This window comes from Protopterus annectens, chromosome 1.part0 (genome assembly GCF_019279795.1).
Source record: "Protopterus annectens isolate FY-2018-M chromosome 1.part0, PAN1.0, whole genome shotgun sequence".
Lineage (NCBI taxonomy): Eukaryota > Metazoa > Chordata > Ceratodontiformes > Protopteridae > Protopterus > Protopterus annectens.
The window spans coordinates 955,844,494-955,867,549 of record NC_056725.1 but is presented as its reverse complement, the minus strand read 5'-3'; the positions used below and the strand labels follow the sequence as shown (position 1 = coordinate 955,867,549).

Sequence of the window (23,056 nt, the reverse complement as noted above, 5' to 3'; positions counted from 1 at the left end):
TAGTTTTTCTATGAGCTCCAGGATGTCCCTAGGTTCACTTTTTAATAAGCTATTTTTACAATACACTGGTTTTGCAACTGCATCAAGATTCATTTATGAATTAGAGTAGATGGAACCAAAGTGAGGGTGCTGTAAAGCAGTAGAAGGCATAATTTTAAATGTATAATTGCTTTTTAATGAAGAAAAGTGAAACCTTGGATACAGAATTTCATGACATACTACCAAATTAACTTAGTGAATATAAGCCTGGCAAGCATGAAGAATACATGTATGTCCGAGTATTACTTTCTATAGCTACTGAATCAAAAGAAACCCAATAGGAACATACTAAATATATACATGTAAATACCTGAACAAATAAATTAACTATCCATGTAAAAAAACAGGAGTAAGATTCCTTGAGGTCTAGGTTTATTACTACTGAGAAAAACTACGGGACAAATGAAACATACAGACACATTTGAATGACAGACAGATCCACTACCTTTTAAGGTTATTACGGGAATGTTTGTACAAATGGTGCATGCATCTATCATGTACGTATGGACTAACAATATCATGCCTCTTGTCAAGACAGCAGTCATGAAGATTTTCATACATTATGACAGGCTTTCAACATGTTTTTCTTTGTGGATATGAATATGGAGTTTGAAATATTAACTGTCTGTTACTTCTTTATAATTCATAATGTTTCTAAAAGCTACATTGGTGGACCTGATGAGATATCAATAAAACAGTAACTGCAGCATATTCTGATTCAGAGGATAACTCACAAGCAAAATGACAATTTTACAAGTCACTGGCAGAAAAAAGTGTGTCTTAGTGTTTAGTTACACATTTCTGTAAATGCTAACTTTCCAAGAAAGCTGTACTATTGTCTTGTCCTGCCATGCAATTATAGTTCTCATCTAAAAGGCCAACTGGCATACTTTTGCACAAGTTAATACAAATGGAATTGTCTTAAAATACAACTTGGTGTTGAGCAGTGTCCTCTCACTACTAATATAAGTATAATAAGCTGATGTAATTAAATAAACTATGATACAAATGTCAAAATGTACCTGTGACGCCTGTGCCCTGGCCCAGCAATCAAGAAGCCTCAATCCTCACCATTAACACCAGTCTCATATATGAGGAAAGAATAACAAATACACACAGTAAAGTGAAATTTCCCTTAAGAGCACACAGAGATCACAGTCAGTCTGGGGCTGGTCGCTCCCTTGCTCTCCAGGTCTCCAATAAGTCTCCCCACTGGCACAGCTAAAGGGTCCAGATCTCAGCCTAGCTGGGCAAGCTAAAATCTCCAGCATCTTCTCTGTCCAACCAATGCTTCATGTCCCTACCCAAATAGCTGACACACACACACACACACACACACACACACACACACACACACACACACACACACACACACACACACACAAACACACACACACTTTGAGATAAGTTTATACAATAACACAGACACTCCTGGGGAAGGCTGGCACAGGTTCTCCAGCTGTGACCCTTTTACCCACACTATACGGTAGTACCACTTACCACCACCCAGCTAATATTTATCAGCTACTCAAAGGCCCTTAAAAGCGTGTCCAATTATTACTGTGCAATATTATTATCCAATTGGTAGTATAACTCAGGGCTAAAGCTATTCGAGTGGCTTTGTACAATTTTACCAAAGGCATGCAAGTACTCTTAAGAGCTTAAATTATCTCTATACAAACCAGCCACAGTTAAAAGGTTTTAAAATATTTAATAATAAATAATAAAAACCACAAGACAATACTTTCTACTACACAGTGCTAGTCAAGAATTCAGAGATCAAACAAAAATACTTCAAATAATTCAGTAGTACAGTTCTGACATCACAGAAAATACTTAGTCTAATATTTCTAGTTTCTAGCTGTTTCTAAAAGAAAACACAAGTCTAAGATAACTTGCATATGAGCAAGACAGTGCTGTGAGTTGGGTAGTCAAGACAAAAATGCTTATTGATTGGATTCTCACTGTTTAAATTGAAATTGCAGTTCTGATAAACATTACATCATTATTTCACTTTCCTGGTGTTCCCAGGCTAACAGAAACTGCATCTACATTCTTTTACACCTAGGCAGAAACCAGAGCAATAAAAATACATTTGCATGTTTAAATCTAGCAATCTAACTCTTGGTTAAAACAATAGAAAGAATGTGCTAGCCCGAACGGAATGACTCTGAATCTTTAACTTCAAAAGACTGGCATGAAGTAATTGTAACTTCAAAGGACAGACAGGAAATGCTTGTCTTAGCTTACTTTACAGCAGAGGGCAATGTTGTTACATTTTTATAAGTTCTGCATTTCACAGCATATTCTTTCATTTAAGAAAACAAGTCTGCAGTTCAACATTCATATTTACAAATGATAGAATTATCTATAAAATTCTATCTGGCTAGGCTGGCAGCCTTCACAACTCCCCCCCCCCCCCCGAGAACTCAAGCTAGTTTTTCAAGTGACCGTTGAGAAATGCCACTTGAGAGGGTTAGGTCTGAGTGTACCTACCCCATTCCCTGTCTTGAGACCACCTGCATTGGCACTGCTACTCCCACTGCGGTGCTGCACTGACATATCATATGCTTGCAACTTTAGGCTCCATCTTAGCAACTTGGCATTTTGCTGGCTGGCTCTGTTTAACCATGTTAGGAGGTTGTGATGTGTCATAACAGTGGATTTTCTTCCATACAAATAAGGCTGAAGATTCTGCAAAGCCCAAACTATGGCTAGACATTCCTTTTCTACAGCTGCATAGCATTCCTCCCTGGGTTGCAGCCTATGACTGAGATAAAACACTGGGTGCTCTTCCCCCTCTGAAGAAATCTGGCTAAGTACAGCCCCCACCCCATGGTTTGAAGCATCCACCTGCACAACAAATTCTTTGCTGTAATCTGGACTGGCTAACACAGGGGGTCCTCCCAAAGCTTCTTTAAGTTTCTGGAATGCCTGCTCACATGCTGGGGTCCACACTACCTTACCTGGCCTGTTCTTCCTTGTCAGGTCTGTGAGGGGAGCAGCTATGGTACTATAACTGGGGCTGAACTTTCTGTAGTACCCTGATGTCCCTAAAAATAACCTCACCTGCTTTTTTAGTAACAGGTGCAGGCCATGCCTGAATGCTTCCACTTTGGCAGGTTCAGGCCTTATCTTACCACTCCCCACTCTATGTCCTAGGTAGGAGACCTCCACCATACCCACCGGACATTTCCTTCACTTAATGGTCAACCCTGCCCTCTGTAGTCTGCCCAGCACCTCCCTGACATGCTGAAGGTGCTCTGGCCAGGAATGGCTGTAGATGGCAATATCATCTATGTAATCAAGGGCAAACCCTCCTGCTCCTGCTAGAATATGACCTACCAGCCTCTGAAAAGTCACTGGGGCATTCTCCATCCCAAAGGGCATCTTTGTGAACTCATACAAGCCAAAAGGAGTCACAAAGGCTGACTTCTCTCTAGCACTGGGAGTCAAGGGCACCTGCCAGTAACCCTTGGTAAGATCAATGGTTGTAAGATACTTAGCTCCACTCAGGTGCTCTAGGACCTCATCTGTCCTAGGCATGAGGTAAGCATCCGACTTTGTGTGACTATTTAATTTCCTGTAGTCCACACAGAACTTGGTGCTGCCATCCTTCTTTGGCACCAGCACCACTGGGGAGGCCCAGGGATTGTTGGACTCCTGAATCACCCCTAGTGCCAACATCTCCTGTACTTCCTCCCTCAGAGTCTGTTTGACTCTCTCAGTCACTCTATAAGGGGCCTGCCTAATAGGCCTTTGGGGTTCTGTATCCACCTGGTGCTGCACAAGGTGGGTGCACCCTGGTTTCCCAGTGAACATGTCCCAAAATTCCTGCAACACTGCTCGGACTTCTCGAAACTGGGTAGGAGATGCTGGGGCATTGCTACCCCTTCCACTGAGGTGTCATCCCGAGCCTGAGTGAGGAGATCATTCCCCAGATCTCCCTCAGACTCCTCATGCAATCAACTACAAATGATCAGCACAAGGGCCTCCCTATCATGGTAAGGTTTCATCATGTTACCATGGTACAAATCTGTGCCCTTGCCTTCTGCCTAGCAGTTCCACCATGTAGTTACCATGACTTACCACCTTGTAGGGTCCCTCCCAAGCTGCTTGCAGCTTGTTGTGTCGGACAGGAATGAGAACCATTACCTGCTGCCCCACAGCATACTCTCTAGTTCGAGCATTCCTGTCATACCACACCTTTTTCTGTTGTTGGGCTTCTGCCAGGCCCTCCTGGGCCAAGCCTATGAGTTCCCTGAACATTGTCCTGAGGTTTAGCACATATGCCGCAATGGCTCCTTGTGAGATTCACACTCACCTTCCCACTCATCTTGAATTAAATCTAGTGGCGCCCTCACCCTATACCCATACAGCAACTCAAAGGGTGAAAAACCTGTGGATTCCTGGGGAACTTCTCTGTAAGCAAACAACAGATGCGGAAAATATTTGTCCCACTCCCTCTTAAACTGATCTGCAAATGCCCGTAGCATGGACTTGATTGTAGACTTTAACCTCTCAACAAGACCATTAGTCTGGGGATGGTAGGGGGTGGTCTTCATGTGTTTCACCCCACAAGACTTCCACAGACAAGCCAGCAGGTCTGACATGAAATTGGCACCTCGGTCAGTCAGTATTTCTTTTGGAAAACCTACCCCGCTGAAAATCTCTAACAAAGCATTTGCCACCTTCTCTGCCTCAATGGAGGACAAAGCCACTGCCTCAGGGTATTGTATAGCATAATCCACTATCGCTAGGATATACTTTTTTCCTGTGAAACCTGGGGTACACAGAGGACCCGCAATATCCATAGCTACCCCCTGAAATGGCTCCTCAATCACAGGCAAAGGCATCAAAGGAGCACTCACCTTCTCTCCTGCCTTACCTACCTTTTGGCACTGTTCACAGGTCCTGCAGTAACCTGTTACATCTATGGAAATTCTAGGTCAATAGAATTTCTGTATAATATGCCTCTGTTTGCGTTTTATGCCCATATGACCTACAAAGGGAATATCATGGGCTTTGGCTTGAAGTGTCATATGGTAGGCTCTAGGCACTACTAACTGCTGTACTCTCTCACCTTCTAGCCCTCCCTCAGGGGTCCACTCTCTGTATAGTAAATATTTGTCCCAGTATACAGATTTCCCCTTTCCTTGAGAATCAGGTGCCTCCCTAGCTAACTGCCTCAGGCCTTGCAATGTAGGGTCTGAGAACTGAGCCTGTCTCAACTCTCTCCTTGCAACCCTTCCCAGCTCCCCTTCCACTGGAAGTCTGGCATCCTCCGACAGTGGTGCCTCACTGTCACCCTGGGTACTATTTACTTCTACCTTTTCAGTCACTCTGTCCAAGGGAACATCAGTACCCACAAGCAGCTGTGGCTCACCTTCAGTCTCACTGCTACAGAGTAGCTCACACCCTGAAGTAACCACCTCAGCAGTCCTGGCTGCAAGTATGCAGTCTGTCTGGGTGTCCCCCAGCTACCAGACCCACATGCTTGTCTCCTAGCCTGACTGTGTGTAACTGTATAAGCACATGGTACTGCTTCATCCAAATCCTTCCCTCTCAGGACATCTGCAGGATGGTAGTTTAGTACCCATGTTGTCTCAAGACAACCTACTATTGACATTTTGTCTTTACCACTTACTGGCTCTGTCACCTTTTGTTCCCCACCTTGCCTATGCGGACACCTGTATGCCACATGGCCCCACTGGTTGTATTCAAAAAAATTAACCCTAGCTCCTGGACGTTTACCTGGACTAGTGGCTTCCCCTGCTACTGGCAGATTCTGTTGTGGCAGTCTGTGCTGCCCACCATGGGTTCCTTTAGACCCAGTAGCAGTACTGGGGGTCCCCTTCCTATGCAGGGCTGCCCTGTTTGCCAGGTATAGGTCTCCCTTCTTCCCCAACTCATCTGAAGTAGCACATTGTCTATCAGCTAACCAGATCCTCATGTACTCAGGCAAAATGCTAAGGGCTTGTTCCCTCACCAAAAGGTCTGCCAGCCCTTCAAAAGTAGTGATCTGACATCCACTCACCCACATATGGAAATAAGTGCTCAGTTCAGCAACATATTCGCACACACTTTCATCTGACTTGCGTCTATGCTCATGAAACTTTTTCCTATATGTTTCAGGTGTTAGCTTAAACAGTTCTAAAAGAAATTTCTTAACAGCAGTATAATCAAAACATGCAACGTTAGACATTTTAGACAGTACAGTTACAGCTTTACCATGGAGTAACAGGGTCAGGAACCATACCCAGAGCCCTTGGTCAACTTCATACTGTTTACATACCCTCTCAAACATATGAATGAAACTATCAAAATGATCACCCTCTTTAAACAAACTGTGGAAGAAATTTACTGACCTGTTGTGCTTCTGGGGTCCAGTTACTCCCTTCCCCATTACCTCCATGACTCTGGCAAAGAGTCAGCATCTCCTTCTCATGCTGCCTCTGCCTTTTTCCTCAGCTTCTGGGTGTAGCAGTTTCTCATTCCCTTCACTCTATAGATGCCTCAGTCTCTCAGCTGCTTCTAATTCCACACACCTGGCCTCTAACTCATGTCTCTTTAGCTCCAGATGGATTTTTAACTCTACTGCAGAAAGGTTGAGTTGTCCATTCTCCGAGGGTATTATATCTCCACTTCCAGTCTGATTGTCCTCCTGGTTGCTGTTTTCTGATGCAGCTGTAACCAAGGCTGCAATCAGGTCTGCCTTAGTCAGGTTTCCATGCACCAGTCCCCTAGCCTGGCACATCTCCGCCAGCTGGCTCCTTGTCAGCTTTCCATACTCCTCTGCTGACATGCTGCCTGCTCACCCTGACTAAGCTAACAAAAGAAATAAAACAATTGTGATCTGAACTCTGAGTATTTGCTCCATGGCTGTTTTAGAGTACAAAAACACCTTCAAAGCTCACTGTACACAAGCTACAGGATTCACTCTACCCACACCACTACAAGCCAATTAGTATTTGCCAACTAATTAATATGTGATGTGGCTATCCCATCGCTGCCAAACACAAATGTGAGGTTACTATTCCAACCACTGCCATCACAGTACCCAATATGAAATCTTTAGAAAAAAATATTTGCAGACATGTTTTAAATGTGAATCAGAAAATAAACTGTTATATCTTAAAAGGTAGAATACTACTTTTTGTGGGTTAAGAAAAGGAGACTGCACAGATGAGTGACTGCTGAAATAAAGTTTTATACAGTGCAGGATTGTGCATGAGGATGAATGCTTCACTGAAAAGGTGGCAGTTGTAAAGATCTGCAACACTGGGTTAGACCAGTTAGTCATATGTGTGCAAATGCTTGTGGGTTAGAATCAGCCTAATGGATAATGGATAAAGTATGGGATAGATTTAATGTTGTAAATGTCTGCTATTGTGTTGCTTCTGTGTCTTTTGGTCTGTGTAGTGGTACTGCTACTGAAAGGGTTTTTAGTAACAATGTGCAGGGTTAGGGTTGGCACACATGAAAAAGGTAGTACAGTGGGGTGAAAGATCATGCTGGGTCACTCCTAGTACATTTTCTGCAGCACTTTTAGAATCAGTACTCTGAGGGGATACATATACAGAAACTGATTTTCTCTTGATGGAACGCTCATTTGTCCTCCTGTCTCCTGTGCTTAGAGTCTCATGCAATAGACAGTGTGTTGAAGGCTTATCAAGGAAACAAAAAGGTCTATGCTGCTGTCTGTAATACTGCTGACCACCAGAAGTAACACCAGATAACACTATGACTTCCACACTTACATATCTGGCCTGAACCCAGGTTTGCCTCTCTTGTCTGCACAGGGGGAATGAATAAGTGCTGCCCCATTATGTACCATATCACTGTCGCATTGTCTGTGGTGAGTAAGTGTATCCCTAGCTTCCACTGTTGAAAATCCTGAAATCAAAGGTAACAGCCAGAATCTCCTGCAGATTGTTGTGAAGCTTTCTGTGTGAAAGAGCCCTCTTGCCCAGGACTGTTAGGGGATCATGGATGAGCTTCCCAAGTAAAGTCTAAGGCATTAGTCTTTACTGACTGGTTTCAGTCTGGTGGAAGAAAAGATATGCCCTCATTCTTCTGTACCTGTTCCACCTGCCAGGTAAATTACTTATGGATACATAGTATGACTGACCTGGCAGAGCCTTGCACAGAGGCTGTGACTATTGATTGCAGGAGATGTAGCCTCAGTAAGAAAAAGGAGAGTTAAAGCCATGTATCTCAGGGCCCTGAGGAAGTCCCTCACAATTATCAAATTCTTTTTGATGTGTAGGAGAAATACATTTCCTCAAAATATATTTTTCCCAGTGGTAGATGTATTTTACTTTCTACAATGTTAAAGGTGACTACCAGAAAAAAACTGCTTATATCTTACGTTAAGTTTGGTTTGAGAATAAAGAAAGAAAGCAAGAAAGAGAACTAATTTTTCCAGAAGCAGTCCTTGTTGATCACTAACTACTCCTGAATCCTCTACTTTTTTAGGGCCTGAAGAAGGCAATCATCCAGATAAGTTTAAATGTACATTGTCATGTTCTCAGGTATGTTATAGCCCATGCCATTCACTTTTCCAACACTTTGACTGCAGTAGAGAGCCCAAGGGATACTGATATAAACTGAAAATGGTAGTTCCATACCTTGAATCTAAGGCACTTTCAGTACTACTTGCAAATGAGGTTGTAAAGTGTGTGTTATGTCCAATATCACTGGAGAAGTCCCGGGTAAAATAAGGGGGAGGAAGGAAGAGGGACTGCAGTGTTCCTTTAAAAATAAGCAGAGTTTTGGAAAGTCTAAGATTGGCTTCCAAAGCCTGTCCTTCTCAGGTAACAGGCAATGCAAGGATCAGAAAGCTAAGCCTGCCTTCTCTTCAGGGGATCTCATCTATAGCCTGTTTTTTGGAGTGGTCCTTTTGTTTCTCTAACTCATTAACATCTATGTGGTATGGAATGTTACAACTCTAACAGCCTACACTCCCAATAAATGTTGGGACAACTTTAAATTCTATCCTGTAATTTCATGAATTGATAGTCAAAGCTCAGCTCTCTGATGTTAGGCTTGCCCAGTTTCTTGGAAATGGCTTAGCCCCCCCACCCAAGGCAAGTGATCAGTGGGGGATACCATATAGAGAGTGGCTAAAGTAGGAGACCAGGTTTCTGAAGAAGTCATGAGAGGGCAGAATGGCTAATTAAGTGACCCATTGCAGATTTAAAAGAATTGGTCTTTTGCCCACACCAGTTTTGTTTTTAAAAAACTTCTTACTCTTGGCTCGATGGCTCTTGGTCTGGAATCTGTAGAAAGGCCATGATTTTTATGAAGATCTTATTAAATCTAAATATGGGAGGATGAAATAACAGTTTCGCTGGTCACATAATTGTGTCCTCTTCCTCCAAATAACAAATCCTGGGATTCAGTGAGTAACTCCCCTTTATCTTCTCTTAAGGGATGTCTCTTCATTCAAGGGTGCCACCTAATAACTAAGCCCATAGGGACCATCCTGAACACTGTAACAATATTATCATAGCCTCACACTTTATTATGTGGTTCACCATTTGCCAAGTCATTTGAGTAAGCCTTAAAAGTTTATGTTTTCAGGGTTTTGTCTTGGGTTTGTCCACTTAATTCCTTTGTCTGTTTAAGAACTTAATATTTGGCCACATGTCTTTGGTAATTTAAAGCTATGAATGTCATGATGGCAAAAGTAAATACCTTTTCCCAAATCAAACAGGACTCCCCTTCCCTGCCATTACTGACAGGATTTTAGCCCAGGGTATCACCTAATAACTAACCACAGAGAGGCCTTCCTAGACACCTCATCAATCACATCATAGCCCTACATTTTATCATGTGCTTCACCATTTTCTGTGTCATTTTGGCAACTTTTGAACTTTGAATTTTTAGGGTTTTGTTTTGGACTTGTCCACTTAATTCCTTTACCTGTTTAAGAACTTGGCCTTGATATTGGGCCATGTGTAGTAGATGTGAAAGCCAAGATGGTCAACATATATAGCTTCTTTTCCTAAATCTACCCATGACTCTACTTTCCCTGTCATTAGAGATTGTAGATGAGCACAGGACCAGCTTTGTATCTCTTGCTTCATCTTGGAAAATAATTGCCGAGTCCAGTGTCAAATTCTTGCAGACCAGAGGATCTGTAACCTCTCTCCTTGTTTGCAAAGCAGAGTCCAAATGGAGGTCTGACATTCAGATGAGTGCAACTTTATCAGTACCAGCCTAAGAAGATGTGCTTTGCACTGCTTGACTGTTAAGAGTATTAGGTGCCACCACCAAGGACTGGAGACATGTGTCGTTGGTTGTGCATTCTGAGATGTACAGGATAAAAGAAGAGTGAGTTTACACTCTTTAGCATCACTTTTGAGGACAACTGCTCCCTTGATTTACTTGTACAAGTGTTGTTCTTTTCTATACCTTCCTAAAAACACTAACAAATTCACAGGTCCGTGCATTATGGCTATTTTTTTTTTCATGTCAACCATGCCAGTAGCATGGTCTCCCTACTTCTCAGGACATTTCTGCAAAAATGCACATAGAAATCATACTCTATTAAGGAAAAAAAAATAAGAATGTGAATCTTTATACCAGATCTGCTGCTCACATTCAACATGAGACATATGCCAGAAAGCACACACAGTTTCCCTGAAAAGGAGATAGACACTGAATTTGCCAGAAGTGGGAGGGTTAACAAGTCATGTAACAGAAATTTCCAATTGTTTTTTGTCTGTGGTGGTAAAGGACAGAGAACAGAAGGAATAGGAAGCATATATTCTAACAAATAAAGGTAAACAACATTAGAAAGCTATTTTAAGTTCAGGTTAGCATTGTCACTTCACAGCAAGAGGTTCTCCCGTTCGATTCTTGGCTGGAGCGCCTTCTATGTGGAGTCTGCATGTCCTCCCCACTGTTGAGTGATGCTTAAAGACATGCAGGTAGGTGCGAGCGTGAATGGGTGCGCCTTTGTTGAAGGTTGGACGTCGGGCTGGCAACACGGCACCGTAAAAAATCCACTGCCAATCCTTAGCGGACCGGAGTTCTGCTGTGGTGACCCCTAACTGGGGAAAGCCAAAAGACATTAGTTTATGAATACAATAAAAGTATTTTCTGAAAATGCAGTAATGAAGAATGCAAAGGAAAAGAGCAACTGGATAAATATTCATTTCTATACTAGTAGAGTTAGAGAGTAAAGTAAAGCAGTGACTTTTTTCTGCTTTCCAATGTCTAATATGTTTGCAGACACCTTCAAGATATAATTTTTCCTTGAAGATTTTTTTTCTCATATACACACATTTTAGACATGTATGTGGTAGACACAGAATGTTTCTAAAGTTAAGAGACACTAATGGTTCAGGTTGCAAACTGACGAGAAAAGAGTAAAGAGGCCGGCCTGGTGTCTGCTCATCTTTGTATTAATATAAAAGGACAACTAGTAGTCAGTTGAAAGGTAGTAGAATTTTTACACAGTTCTTGACAATCTGACTAAGGAGAGGAAACATACAGGCAAGTAGTAATCAAAGTAAACATGAATATTCAAAAACTTTTGAAGACTCTTGTGCTGTGGAAAAAAAAAGAGTTTTTACATTACAGTGTTACATTATAGTAACATCTAAAGTAAATATATTTTTACTTGTGTTTGCAGCATTGGGATTTGATTGATAAGGTGAAATGATACAATGCGTTACAGATTTAAGTTATTCAGTCACAAAATAAGCACACAATGTTCATATCACAACTTATAAGTGCTATCAAAAGACTCTAAATGGGACTTAAAGAGAAAAAGAAAAGAAAATTGATTAAGAAATGTATCATGAAACCTTCTGATACACAGTGACCAAAAGGTGACAAAACCTTTATCAATACAAAATGACTTACATATGCAGGTAGTGAACTGGCAATGTTCAAACAGCTCAGAGGTGTGAGAGGAGTACATTGGAGGATTCATGTGTCCTCCCCACAGACTTGCAGCCCAGCCAGGACTGCTTCCTGATTTATGTCCACTGCTTGCCAGGATTACCTCTTTCTTCACATTGCCCTGAACTGGACAGGCAGGTACTGAAACTGGGTGGGTAGACGGATATGCTAATGAGTTCAGAGACTGGTTATGCTTCAGTTACTCAATACCTGTGACAGTTCATTCCTTGGTGATGCCACAATTTAGGTCAAAATGTCAATACAGTAAAGATGGCAGACATTGAATCATGTTTATCTACTTCATTATGTTCAAGGTTGGAGGAATCAAGGCCTATCCTTCCAAGGAATGGGTGAAGACATAAAATAATCGGAGGCAAATTGCTAATCCATCACAAGATGCATATGTAGACACACTCATACGCAAACTGCACAGAGACAAAGGGATAAATTAAGCCCATAGGCAATTCACTTTCTTCCATGTCTTTGGATATAAGAGGTAACTCAAGTCCTTGGCACAAGTCATGTGGATAGAGACAAAATGCAAACATAACACAAAAGGAACTCACAATAGGGACTAAGTCTTTGAGATAGTGACACTAAACACTCCACCAGTAAGCATCTCACTTGGTACTCGTAGCAGCTATCAAGTGTTACTTGAATTTATAATTAAGGAGAGTTGTTCACAGATATTCCAGAACATCAGTGTATATGCATTCACAATATCTTCATAACCAGGAACTACCCATCATAAATAACAGAGTCAGTGATGTTTAATTCATTATTTTGGATAAATAAGATGATAGTATGTTAGATACTGCATTGAAAGTAACCTGAATTCTAGTCTCTGCATATAACAGACTAAGCCTATTTTCAATTGTTTTCACAGCTTTATCAGTTTAAGCATCTCTGTGAACTGAATTGTTATAGACAGCTCAGAGTTTCATATATCTTCCCTCTTCATCTCTAAATGAATTCAGTTTCTGATATAGTTTAAAAAACAGACAGCTCAGAGTTTAATGCATGTTCTCTATACATCCATTTATTCACAACCTCCTTTCCCATTTTTATACATGGGGTCAGGATGTCACTTCAACAGTGACAATGAACTAGAGCCAAGGATCACACCACCAGGCAGCTAGCCCTGCTGCAACTGGTTTTCCACACCAAACACTCACTAATGCACAATCACATCTATGGCCAATTTAGTGTATCCAATCCACCTCTACTGCATGTCTTTGGAATTTGGGAGAAAACTGCAGCACCCAGAGGAAGCCTACACATTCAGAAACCATAAAGAAGGCACCATAGATGAGAATTGAAGCGAGAACCTTTTGCTGTGAGGCAACAATGATATCCACTGTTGCAGCATCTTCTGTATGTATTTCTATCTGAATTCAATTTCTGATAGAGTTTCATATATAGACAGCTCAGAGTTTAATGAATCTTCTGTATATTTTTCTCTTTTATGTTTTGTTTGAAAAAAATCATTAGTATCAGTGCTGCTCTGAAAGACAGCATTTAGAAGATACTCCTTCCCAATCCAAGTACAAATCTAAAAATAAATAATTGATCTAAATGTTTATAAGTTCTTGAACCTCATGTTGATGAATAAATTTGGAACTTCCATGACTAACAGTCAGGTAGAGGATCAGTGCTTACAGAATGAAATTAAACAGATAAATGACTCAAGCAGTGGCTTTGAACTATAGCAATGTCTTTAATATGGGTAGCTGCAACAACAAAAATAAATCACAAATTGTGAAGTGAAGACAGTAACATATACTCTTTTTAAAGGGGTAGTTAACAACGTAAAGTTCTACTAAATCACATCATTATATCTAGGAAGGCTCCAGAAGAAAGTTAAACAGAGCCTTAAGAAACATGTATTCTTTCTAAAGGTATATTTCGAATGACATTCTGGTCACCTACTACATGACAGCATGCTTCAAGAAGTGCTGCGGCATGCCTGTAACTTTTGTAGAAAAAAAAATAAAATGTAGTAAAATAGAAAAAAAACTTGGGACACATATTCTAAGTAACAAGGTAGGCTAAGGATGCCAAAAATTGTGCTATGTAATAAAACCTATCTTCAGAACAGCAGCCTGAAAGCACATTAATATGGCTTTTCCATTTTGTTAGGAGAGTTACAACAGAACAGCTACCAGGGCTATCTGTAACTAAAGTATACAACAAACGTCTATTTTTCTCAACTCCACTTGATCGTGTGTCATTCCTTCATACTTCACCAATACATTTCACCCACACAAAGGTTCAGCTTGTTAAAAACAACTAGAAAAACTTCAACTCGATGAATTATTTTTAAATGTGTTTTTGTAAAAGGGCAAGAAAGATCCTTTTCACTTTGACATGGGTAATTTCATTTCTGCACCACCCTTACATGAATATACACCAACCTTACTTAAATATAGTAACATCATGGCCACAAACCATGGAGAAAATGGAGATGTGTGCTCATAAAGAATCACTACCAACATGCACACGGAGACTACACAAACAGTAATCTTCCTCTACATGAGTTAAACTTCAGCTTCTCTGAAATTAGAAGCTGAAATATCATCTCCATGTAGCCTGTCATCTAGTTGGGTAGCGTCATGCTTATACATTTTCTGAAAGACTAGTGTGTGTGTGTGTGTGTGTGTGTGTGTGTGTGTGTGTGCTTATGCTGTCTAGGTTAGTGTCTGTGTTATCAAATGGGTTTTTAAATGTAAGGTGTGAGGTGTGTGTGTGTGCATATGCATGTATACCAACAAATGAATTAATAACTTCCTTTTGCCAAACAGTTCCCCTTGGTCTTCTACAATAGGCGGCATTCTTACAAATGTTGTATCAACTGAATTCTAGCCTGTATTGTTATGAAATGATACTCAAGACACTTTAACCAGTTGACATTGACATCTGTACACATCAACAAAAAACATTTAATATACTAAATATCTACTATAATACACTACTGATAATCTTCTGAGAAACAGATTACAACTATTAACAAAATAAGTATTACGGCACATAACTAGCGTCGCTCATGCAAATTAATATTACCAAAAAACACTTTCGGTGAAAAAGAAAATTTTTTAAGGGGTTGTCTCCTCCTACACCGTCCAATGTGGGAGGAGACCCCCAACTTATATACAGTAATTCCACAGTCAAACAGTTGTAGCAAGTACAACCTCAGGGATCGCTGATTATCAGTGATTTTGATCCCGACAAACAACCAATGGCAAATCAGCTGGGTCTCCGAGTATCATGTGCAAAACATTTGTGTATTCAAAAGTAAACAATCGCAGCTACATAATGACCACTGACTCATACCTCTCAACTGTACAGATTTTCACAGAATGTCAAGATTTTTGTCTCATATTTTTGGTCTGTTTCTCACAAAAATTGTGTTTTTTTTTGACAAATCACTAGTATGATCTAAGGTTTAAAGTCACTAAATAATGATGTGCATTTGCGTTTCAGACTTCATATTCTTCAGAAAATACATGCTAAAAAGATCATGTTATTTTAGCAACTTTCTAAGTTTATAAGAGCAATATTTAAACTATGTCCCTATTTTTGGGCCATTGCCCCCCCCCCCCCATTTTGTCAGGCTTTGTCCAGATTTCTTGCACTAAGAAATTGAGAGGTATGAGCACTGAAATTATTAATACTGAAATAATCCATCTTATTGGTTTTGTACAGGGCTGGGTGATGACTCCTCCCACTCCCATAACCCAAACATATTACTTATGAGATCATGCCACTGATACTAGAAGGAATGGGTGATTTTACACCAAATCAGCTATTTGCCTCACTTTAAGATTGTGGGTCCCTGAAGTTGTCATACGAAGTTTAGCAAATTTGAGGGTGTAAGGACAACAGCCTTCTTGCAAATGTATTTTGCTTTGCTTTCAAAAGAAATCACTTACCAGTTTACTAGTCTTGCACCATTTATATTCCAGCTAGTTGCTTTTCTTGTGCTTCTCTCAGTTATCTACTGTCTACTTTATGGTTTTATATAAGAAGCTGCTTGGAAAGAAACACGAACTTCATATTCTGATTTCCCTGTCAGTAAACAGGTACTTCTATTTCTTCATGCTCTTCTACGACTGTAAAGCTTGCCTGTAAGTTCACAACATTATAATGTCATCTTTATTGTTATAAACGTTGCCAGTGTATGTCTTTCTTCTATACCTAACATTCTGCAGCAGAACTGTATTGTAGATTTTCTTTTGCTCGTTATTTACGAATTTGTCCATTTCTTTCTTTTCAGATAAATAATACTATTCAGTTATGGGTAATGACAGCTTATTCCTCTTTCACTTGAGTTACAACTGAAACATAAATTATCTTTCACTTTAGCATGAATTAAGACAGGCTATGACCTAAGACTGGGAGTTTCTTTTTATAATAAAGTTAAGTAAGTAATCACTCATACTTCTGGATTCAGTGGCATAAAACTCATACAAGTAATGCGCAATCTTAAGTCATGTCTCAATTACTATTATTTAATAAAAAAATGACTGGCCATAATATCACTAACAGTCCAACCACAACAAACCATCCTAAATGTCTACATACAAGAAACTGCCCAGCCCTAAATAACAAAAAAAAAAAAAACTAATCTTTTAATTCCAAACTTAACAATAATACAGATTCCTCAAAAAACTGTCAGGCCTATTCCTCCTACGGTTTTGCCCTAGTTCATTATATGTTTGTAATGCTTTTACTCATTTCTGTAAACATTGTCTTTTTCATATTTTTGTCAAAATAGTCACCCATGCTATGTCTGAAACTGGTCCAAAGTAGTGAGAGTATAACCCCATAAAACAAACAAATACATAGGCTAACTAAAATCCTACACATAATTAAAAACTACCTAATAGCAACTATGAAGAGTACTAAAAACACTTCTTGTATACTATCAGAAGACACAAACATCTTTTCCATTATTTGTTATAAAACCCAGTGTTACACAAACAAAATTGAACTATTAAAATGACAGAGTGCGATAGTTACCAAAGCAGAACACCTCATAATTATATTAGTGCTGAAACAATCATTTGAAATAAATGTGGCACAATATTGCAATAGTTAGTGAACCTGCTTCACAGCCCTTAGGCTATGTGTCTCTCTCCCCAATGCCCTAACAAATTTAACCAGGGTCACTGACTTCTTTTGCATCCCAGAGGTAGACAAACTAGTGATACTCCAGATTGTCTTTAGGTTTACATGCAAATGTATGCATACCACAAAGGAATAGTATTCAGTCTAGGATTTCTTGCTGAGGCAGTCTCTACCTCCCCAATGACCTTGCACTGCATAACATTTTAAATAACTTTGTACAGTTATCCACTAACACTACACAAAGATCAAATTATCTGTCAAGTACATCAGAACCAAATTTAGTCTGCTGACTTCACGAGTACTCTGACTAATTTAAGTTTAATTTGTCACATTACTTTTATCCGAGTACTGGGTGCTGCGGTAGCGTTGTCGCCTCACAGTAAGATGCTGTCCGGTTCGATTCACAGCTAGAGCGTCTTCTGCGTGGAGACATACGTGAATGGGCGTACCTTCATTGAAGGTTGTGCGTCAGGGCTGGTAACTCGGCACGCAAAAATCAACTACCAATCATTAGCGGACCGGAGTTCCGCTTTGGCGACCCCTAACCGGGAAAAGCCGAAAGACACAAACAAACTTTTATCCGAGTACCATTGCAATTAAAGACACACAAAAACAAATAAAAGAACAGCTAATGAGCAAAAAGTAAACAATAAACAAGGTGCTGGTACTAAAATAACTGTGCATAAACTACTGAATAAATACTACAGTAGAAGTAATGGGATGAGGTAAACAAGCAGAACAGGCAATGATTTAACACATGCACAACTCCTTTGGGACACAACTGCCGAGAGTACTTGTAACAACAGAAAAGCATATACTTCATGCATAACTCCTTTACTTAGATTACGTCTAACCCAGACCTGTTGCTGATGACCATCCCAAACTCCAGATGTGAGTTGTACACTTTCTGCCAGTAGATAATATCAATCCTTTGCGCCAAATATCACGGTGAAATACTCATAACCTGAAACAAGATGGACATCGCTTAAAACTCAGTGCACCCTAGCAACAAAACAAATCTCACAAAAAAAAGAACAGAATAATATAAGAAATTGTAACTTGATACTAGACAATTAGGTACATCTCAAAATACTTGCTTTTCTCCCCTTGAATAATGTTCAAGCTCCACATGTAGCTTTGAGGCCAGCATAACAGTGAACATGTCATCTCATTTTAAATTACAATCCTGGGAAATGCTTCATGAAGCCTAATGAAAGTAAATACATTCCTTTTATGGCTGCAGAGCCAACATGGACCACATGGCCTGGCATTTTCCAGCATCATGATTACAGCAATGCCTCAAGATACCACAGTAATTATTATTCTATAATATCCTTTTCCACATGGGACTTAAGTGGTGAGGTCGCAGTGACCACTTAACATATACAAGAAGGACCAGATAACTTTTCTTTCATATCTTTTTCACAAATTCTTTATTTCCTGTTTTACTTTCTTTAAACAAAATGAGCATTCAACACAGCTGACTTACACTGTAATAAATGTGGGTAATGTGCGCAACACTCTATGAATGAGGTTGTACACTCCTCAGGTATGCAGCAGTATTACCAGTTAAGGTGTGCATGCATTTAAAGTGTTTTCTAGGGTATCTAAAGCTATTTGAGTGCAAAGAATAGCTCAATAGCTGGGCTTCAATGCAGAAGACAGAACAGTTAGTAAACGGTAGACTAAGTCTTTAAAATACAGGCAAAGAGGCTGGCAAACTTTCCCAAGACTGTCACATGTTGAAGCTAAAGTGAAATGTACACATAGGTATTAAAAGGTGTGAAATGGGTGCCTGTAAATGTTTTCTGCATCCTGCTCTGATTTTGCAGATATTTGCTTACCAGGTAATAAAAATTTTAAAATAGCAGTCTTCTTACAGACATACGAATTATGCTTTTATCAGTTCCTGAATATATTTGGCAGGAGTTCATATTTTAATTTTATCTCTTATAAAAGGCATGTTAAAAAGGAATACTGTACTTCTGTGTTACAGTTTTTCAAGCCTTCATGCTTCATGCTATATCTGGCAGAACTCAGAAACACGTTATTTTTCACAAAAGTGGGACAAGATGGCTGGTAACTGGGATGGGAATCCTTACAGACTCCGTTATAATATAGTGACTCATTTTTGGTAGCCCAGTGAATGAGGAGGTTGTTTGTTGCAGCAAGTTTAGCAGTTTCTGTATTCATAAAACCAACAGCTGCTTAATAAACACACTGCTGCATATAATACCTGTTTTTAAGTCCAGAGTTTTTGACTGTACAGTTTTCATGCTTTTAGTACAATCCTTCAAAAATCAAGGCTTTTTTTTACACCATCTTCTTCAATAATAGTGGACCTACACTATAGCAGAGATGGAAAAGGTTCAGAGGGTACTGGCTGCCCTTAAAGACAACAAAGCACAATGACAATCAGGTTTAGACTATCTCCCAGAATTCTCAGATGTTCTACAGTGGTTAACACATAGATGACTAGAAGACAGTGACTATTGTACTTTTTAGCAAGGGACAGCAAGAAAAATGGATTATAGGCCAATTAGATTAACAAAAAATGGCAGTGGAAATTATGTAGACAATTTTGAGAGAAAGGTTTGTACCCCTTGCAGAACAATAATGTCCAGCGCAACAAAAAACACAGGCCAGAATGGAGCTGTCTATCAAACCTGATCCACTTCTACGATTAGGCTATTGGTGAACTTGACCAAAGAGTAGCAGTAGATGTAGTTTATGTCGACACAAGCAAGGCTTCTAATTCTGTGCCACACACAAACCTAATAGGAAAACTGAAAGGCTGGGATTAGGACCAAGACTGGGGAAGGAGACAGCAACATGGCCTGAATGGTAAGACACAAGCATGTGGTGAAAGACACAATGTTAGGAATTAAGGAAGTGACAATGGGAGTACTTCTGGAGCCCGCCTCAGGTCCAGTACACTTTCAAGTGATTGTCTAACTCTCAGGGACAAAAAACAAAAGCAAACTGATAAATGGCTACAGTCATTTTTTTGTTTGAAGGCAATGGTAAGTGGAAGAACTATCAAGTTAAGAGAAACAGATATCCAAGTAACATAGAATGATACTGTCTTACCTCAAAATGAAAGTAAAAGAGGCGATAAAGAAGTTGTGAGAAGGACACAAAAGAAATCTGGTCCTACTCACTGTATATCACCAGTAATTAAACTCCCAAAATCAAACAAACCAAAAGTTAAGGAAGAGTGTGTGTTGATGTTAGCTTGTCAAATAATAACTATACAGACTAGAGAGGGAAAGACATCAGCAGATGATAAATGAAATAGAAAGAGTATGGGAGTTTAGGATGCGGTAACTAAGATCAGGATACCAACCCTTAAAGGTACAGCCCAAAAGGAGAAGCATATTAAGTTTTTCTACACACAAAGGTCTGATAATATTTGCAAGAGCTGTATATCAGAGGTATTCCTGTATGTGACGCAAAGCACTGACAATGTTAAACTACAATGATGAATACTATCATATCTCTCAACTGTCCAGATTTTCACAGAATGTTCAGATATTTGCCTCATATTTTTGGTCTGTTCCTCATAAAAGTCTGTTTTTCTGGTAAATCATTGCCAAATATTTGAGGATTGAAGTCAGAAAATAATGACAGTCATTTGAATTTCAGACTTCATACCCTTCCGAAAGTTCATGCTAATGCAAAAGCTGTTGTTCTATCAACTTTCTAGATTTGTAAAAGCAATATTTAAAAATTGCCCCTATTATCGGGCCTTTGCCCCCTCACTATTTGTGACTTTGTCCAGATTTCTTGCTCTAAGAAGTTGAGAGGTATGTCCTACATTATGGAAAGGCAGAAAATGAATAGGCTGAAGCAGTGGCACAGCAGCAGATTGACATTACATTACTAAATATCCTCTTGTAAATAACTAGCAGAGTCTTCATTACAGTACTATGGGACTGGTGTAAATTTTCTTATTCAAGTATTACCATAGCCATTTGTGATATGAACTTGAACCTTACTGTATTTATGCATTCAAATTGCCATTTGCTCTCTGACTTCTGTTCATTTCTGAGCTCAGATTATGGCTGAAAAGAGTCAGTTGACCAGTTAACCTACATGTTTAAAAAATAACTAAAGCAGTAAAATACAATAAACAGATAAAGTCTATCTTTCCAGTAATTTCTTGTATTCTAGAAACCATTTCCCCTAATCATTGCTTTAGCTTTTACAGCTCCAAGGTGACCTTCAAGAGCTATTTTAATATACATTTCCTGATTTATTTGTGTATAATTAGCCTTGTCACTTACAGGAAAGTTTCCACTAGCCAAAGCTGTTATCTACTTGGGAGTATTTTTCCCCAAACCTGATACAACCTGTGGGCACTAGTTATCACCTTATCTTTTCCATCCAGTACATGATACAGATTAAACCTAACAAACTGACAACAACTTCTGTTATTAGACTACATGGTCTGTACAAATATTACATAGATTCATAGGTATATACTAGGCTAGGTCTTTATAAGCCTAGCCATGCAACCCAACTCAATTGAGTCCCCTTCTAACATGTGTGCCTTATATTGGGAAGGGAGGGGTATGTTTGTTACGAGGTTGCTAAAAAGTTATATGGGGAGGTATGGCAGTTAGGGACTGTTTACTGTCATCTAAGGGACATGGAGACTGACCCAGGGATGAATCTGCAATTTCCAGTCCAATGGTCAAGATTACATGTGAACAGGTTTAGGAATGGACTCTGCATCACATGGATGGAGATCTTATTCCTGAGCATGGTGATTCTTTGAGTCATATGTGTGTCTTGCAAGCATGTTCTACTTATGTTGCAAGCAAAGTTCAAATCCCTGGATCTAGTGTTTCTGTTGCTGCTCATTTTGCAGCGGTGCAAAAGCTCCATCAGGGCTGGAGCTAAAGATGCATTATATGCCAAACACAGATCACCTTTCAACAGCCTGTATGAGACCTAGTACAGAGACAGGGCTTTAAGGTGATCTGTAAATGACAGTGTGTTCTCTTGGTGAGGAAACTCTGTGGGCATTCCAAATGGTGGTCTCACCAATCCTGACTTCTTCAGTCCTATATGTGAGCCAGCTGGCAATCCCACAACTTGTGTAGGGATTTATGCCTAGTTAAGTGATTTTGTTCACAATACTTGAGCAGACTATTGTGTCTAATGTCTTAGAGAAGTTTAAGTAGGTGGTATGCACCATTTTCCCCCTCATTCAGTGACCTTTTCACAGAAATCCACACGATTCAGTAAGTATGACTTTCCTCTGACATAGCCAAACTGGAATGGATCCAGTGTCTGGAGGTCTCCTAGGTCGACTACACATACACCTGCATCCATTATTTCTGGCCCAAACATGGATCATCCAAGCTGAAAGTCAACGCCCTTAAGGCTATCAGATCATTTTGACATCTGTCCCAATAACCTGGTTGGTGACACCATTGCCAGAAATGTTGACATTATATTCCCCAGGATGACCAATAACAGAGTGACAACTGTCTCTGTCTCTTATCATCATCATCGACAACCTCCTTTTTCCCATTTTCTACATGGGAACAGGGTGTCATATTAACTGTTGCCATCTCTCTCTTGATTCAGTGCTACAATCCTGCCTTCTTCGACACTCATGCTTAACTGTCACAGACCTTCTTTTACACAATCCATCCACCTCTTTGCTGGATCCCCTTGTTTCCTCTTTTCTTCTTCATGTCTATCCCAAATGTTCTTTACCAGATTGTCTTCTGCTTTTTTTTCACTCAAAACTAAACATAGCTTCACTGATCCCCTTCTAAACCAATTCAGTTTTAGCCTGCCTCTGGGTATGTTCTCAAATAATGGAGAACAACCACTGTAGTGCCCCTACAAAAGATTGGCCCTACCACTAGGCCTGGGAGCTATAGATGAATTAGACTTACCAATATTATCTGTAAAGTCATGGCATGTATTATAATGGAACACAAATTAGAACATTGGT

General features: G+C 39.8%; 1 protein-coding gene across 2 annotated transcripts in view; it reads right to left on the bottom strand.

The window, feature by feature from the left end:
- Window positions 1-23,056, bottom strand: part of TMEM200A (transmembrane protein 200A) — a 793,972-nt gene that overhangs the window by 405,229 nt on the left and 365,687 nt on the right. The window contains exon 1 of one of the 2 annotated variants that reach the window (XM_044064455.1): window positions 17,943-18,040. The exons of the other annotated variant lie outside the window; for it this stretch is intronic. The gene's annotated coding sequence lies outside the window, so the exon portion shown is untranslated. Of the gene's footprint in view, window positions 1-17,942; window positions 18,041-23,056 lie in introns of those variants that run through there. 2 annotated transcript variants of the gene reach the window in all.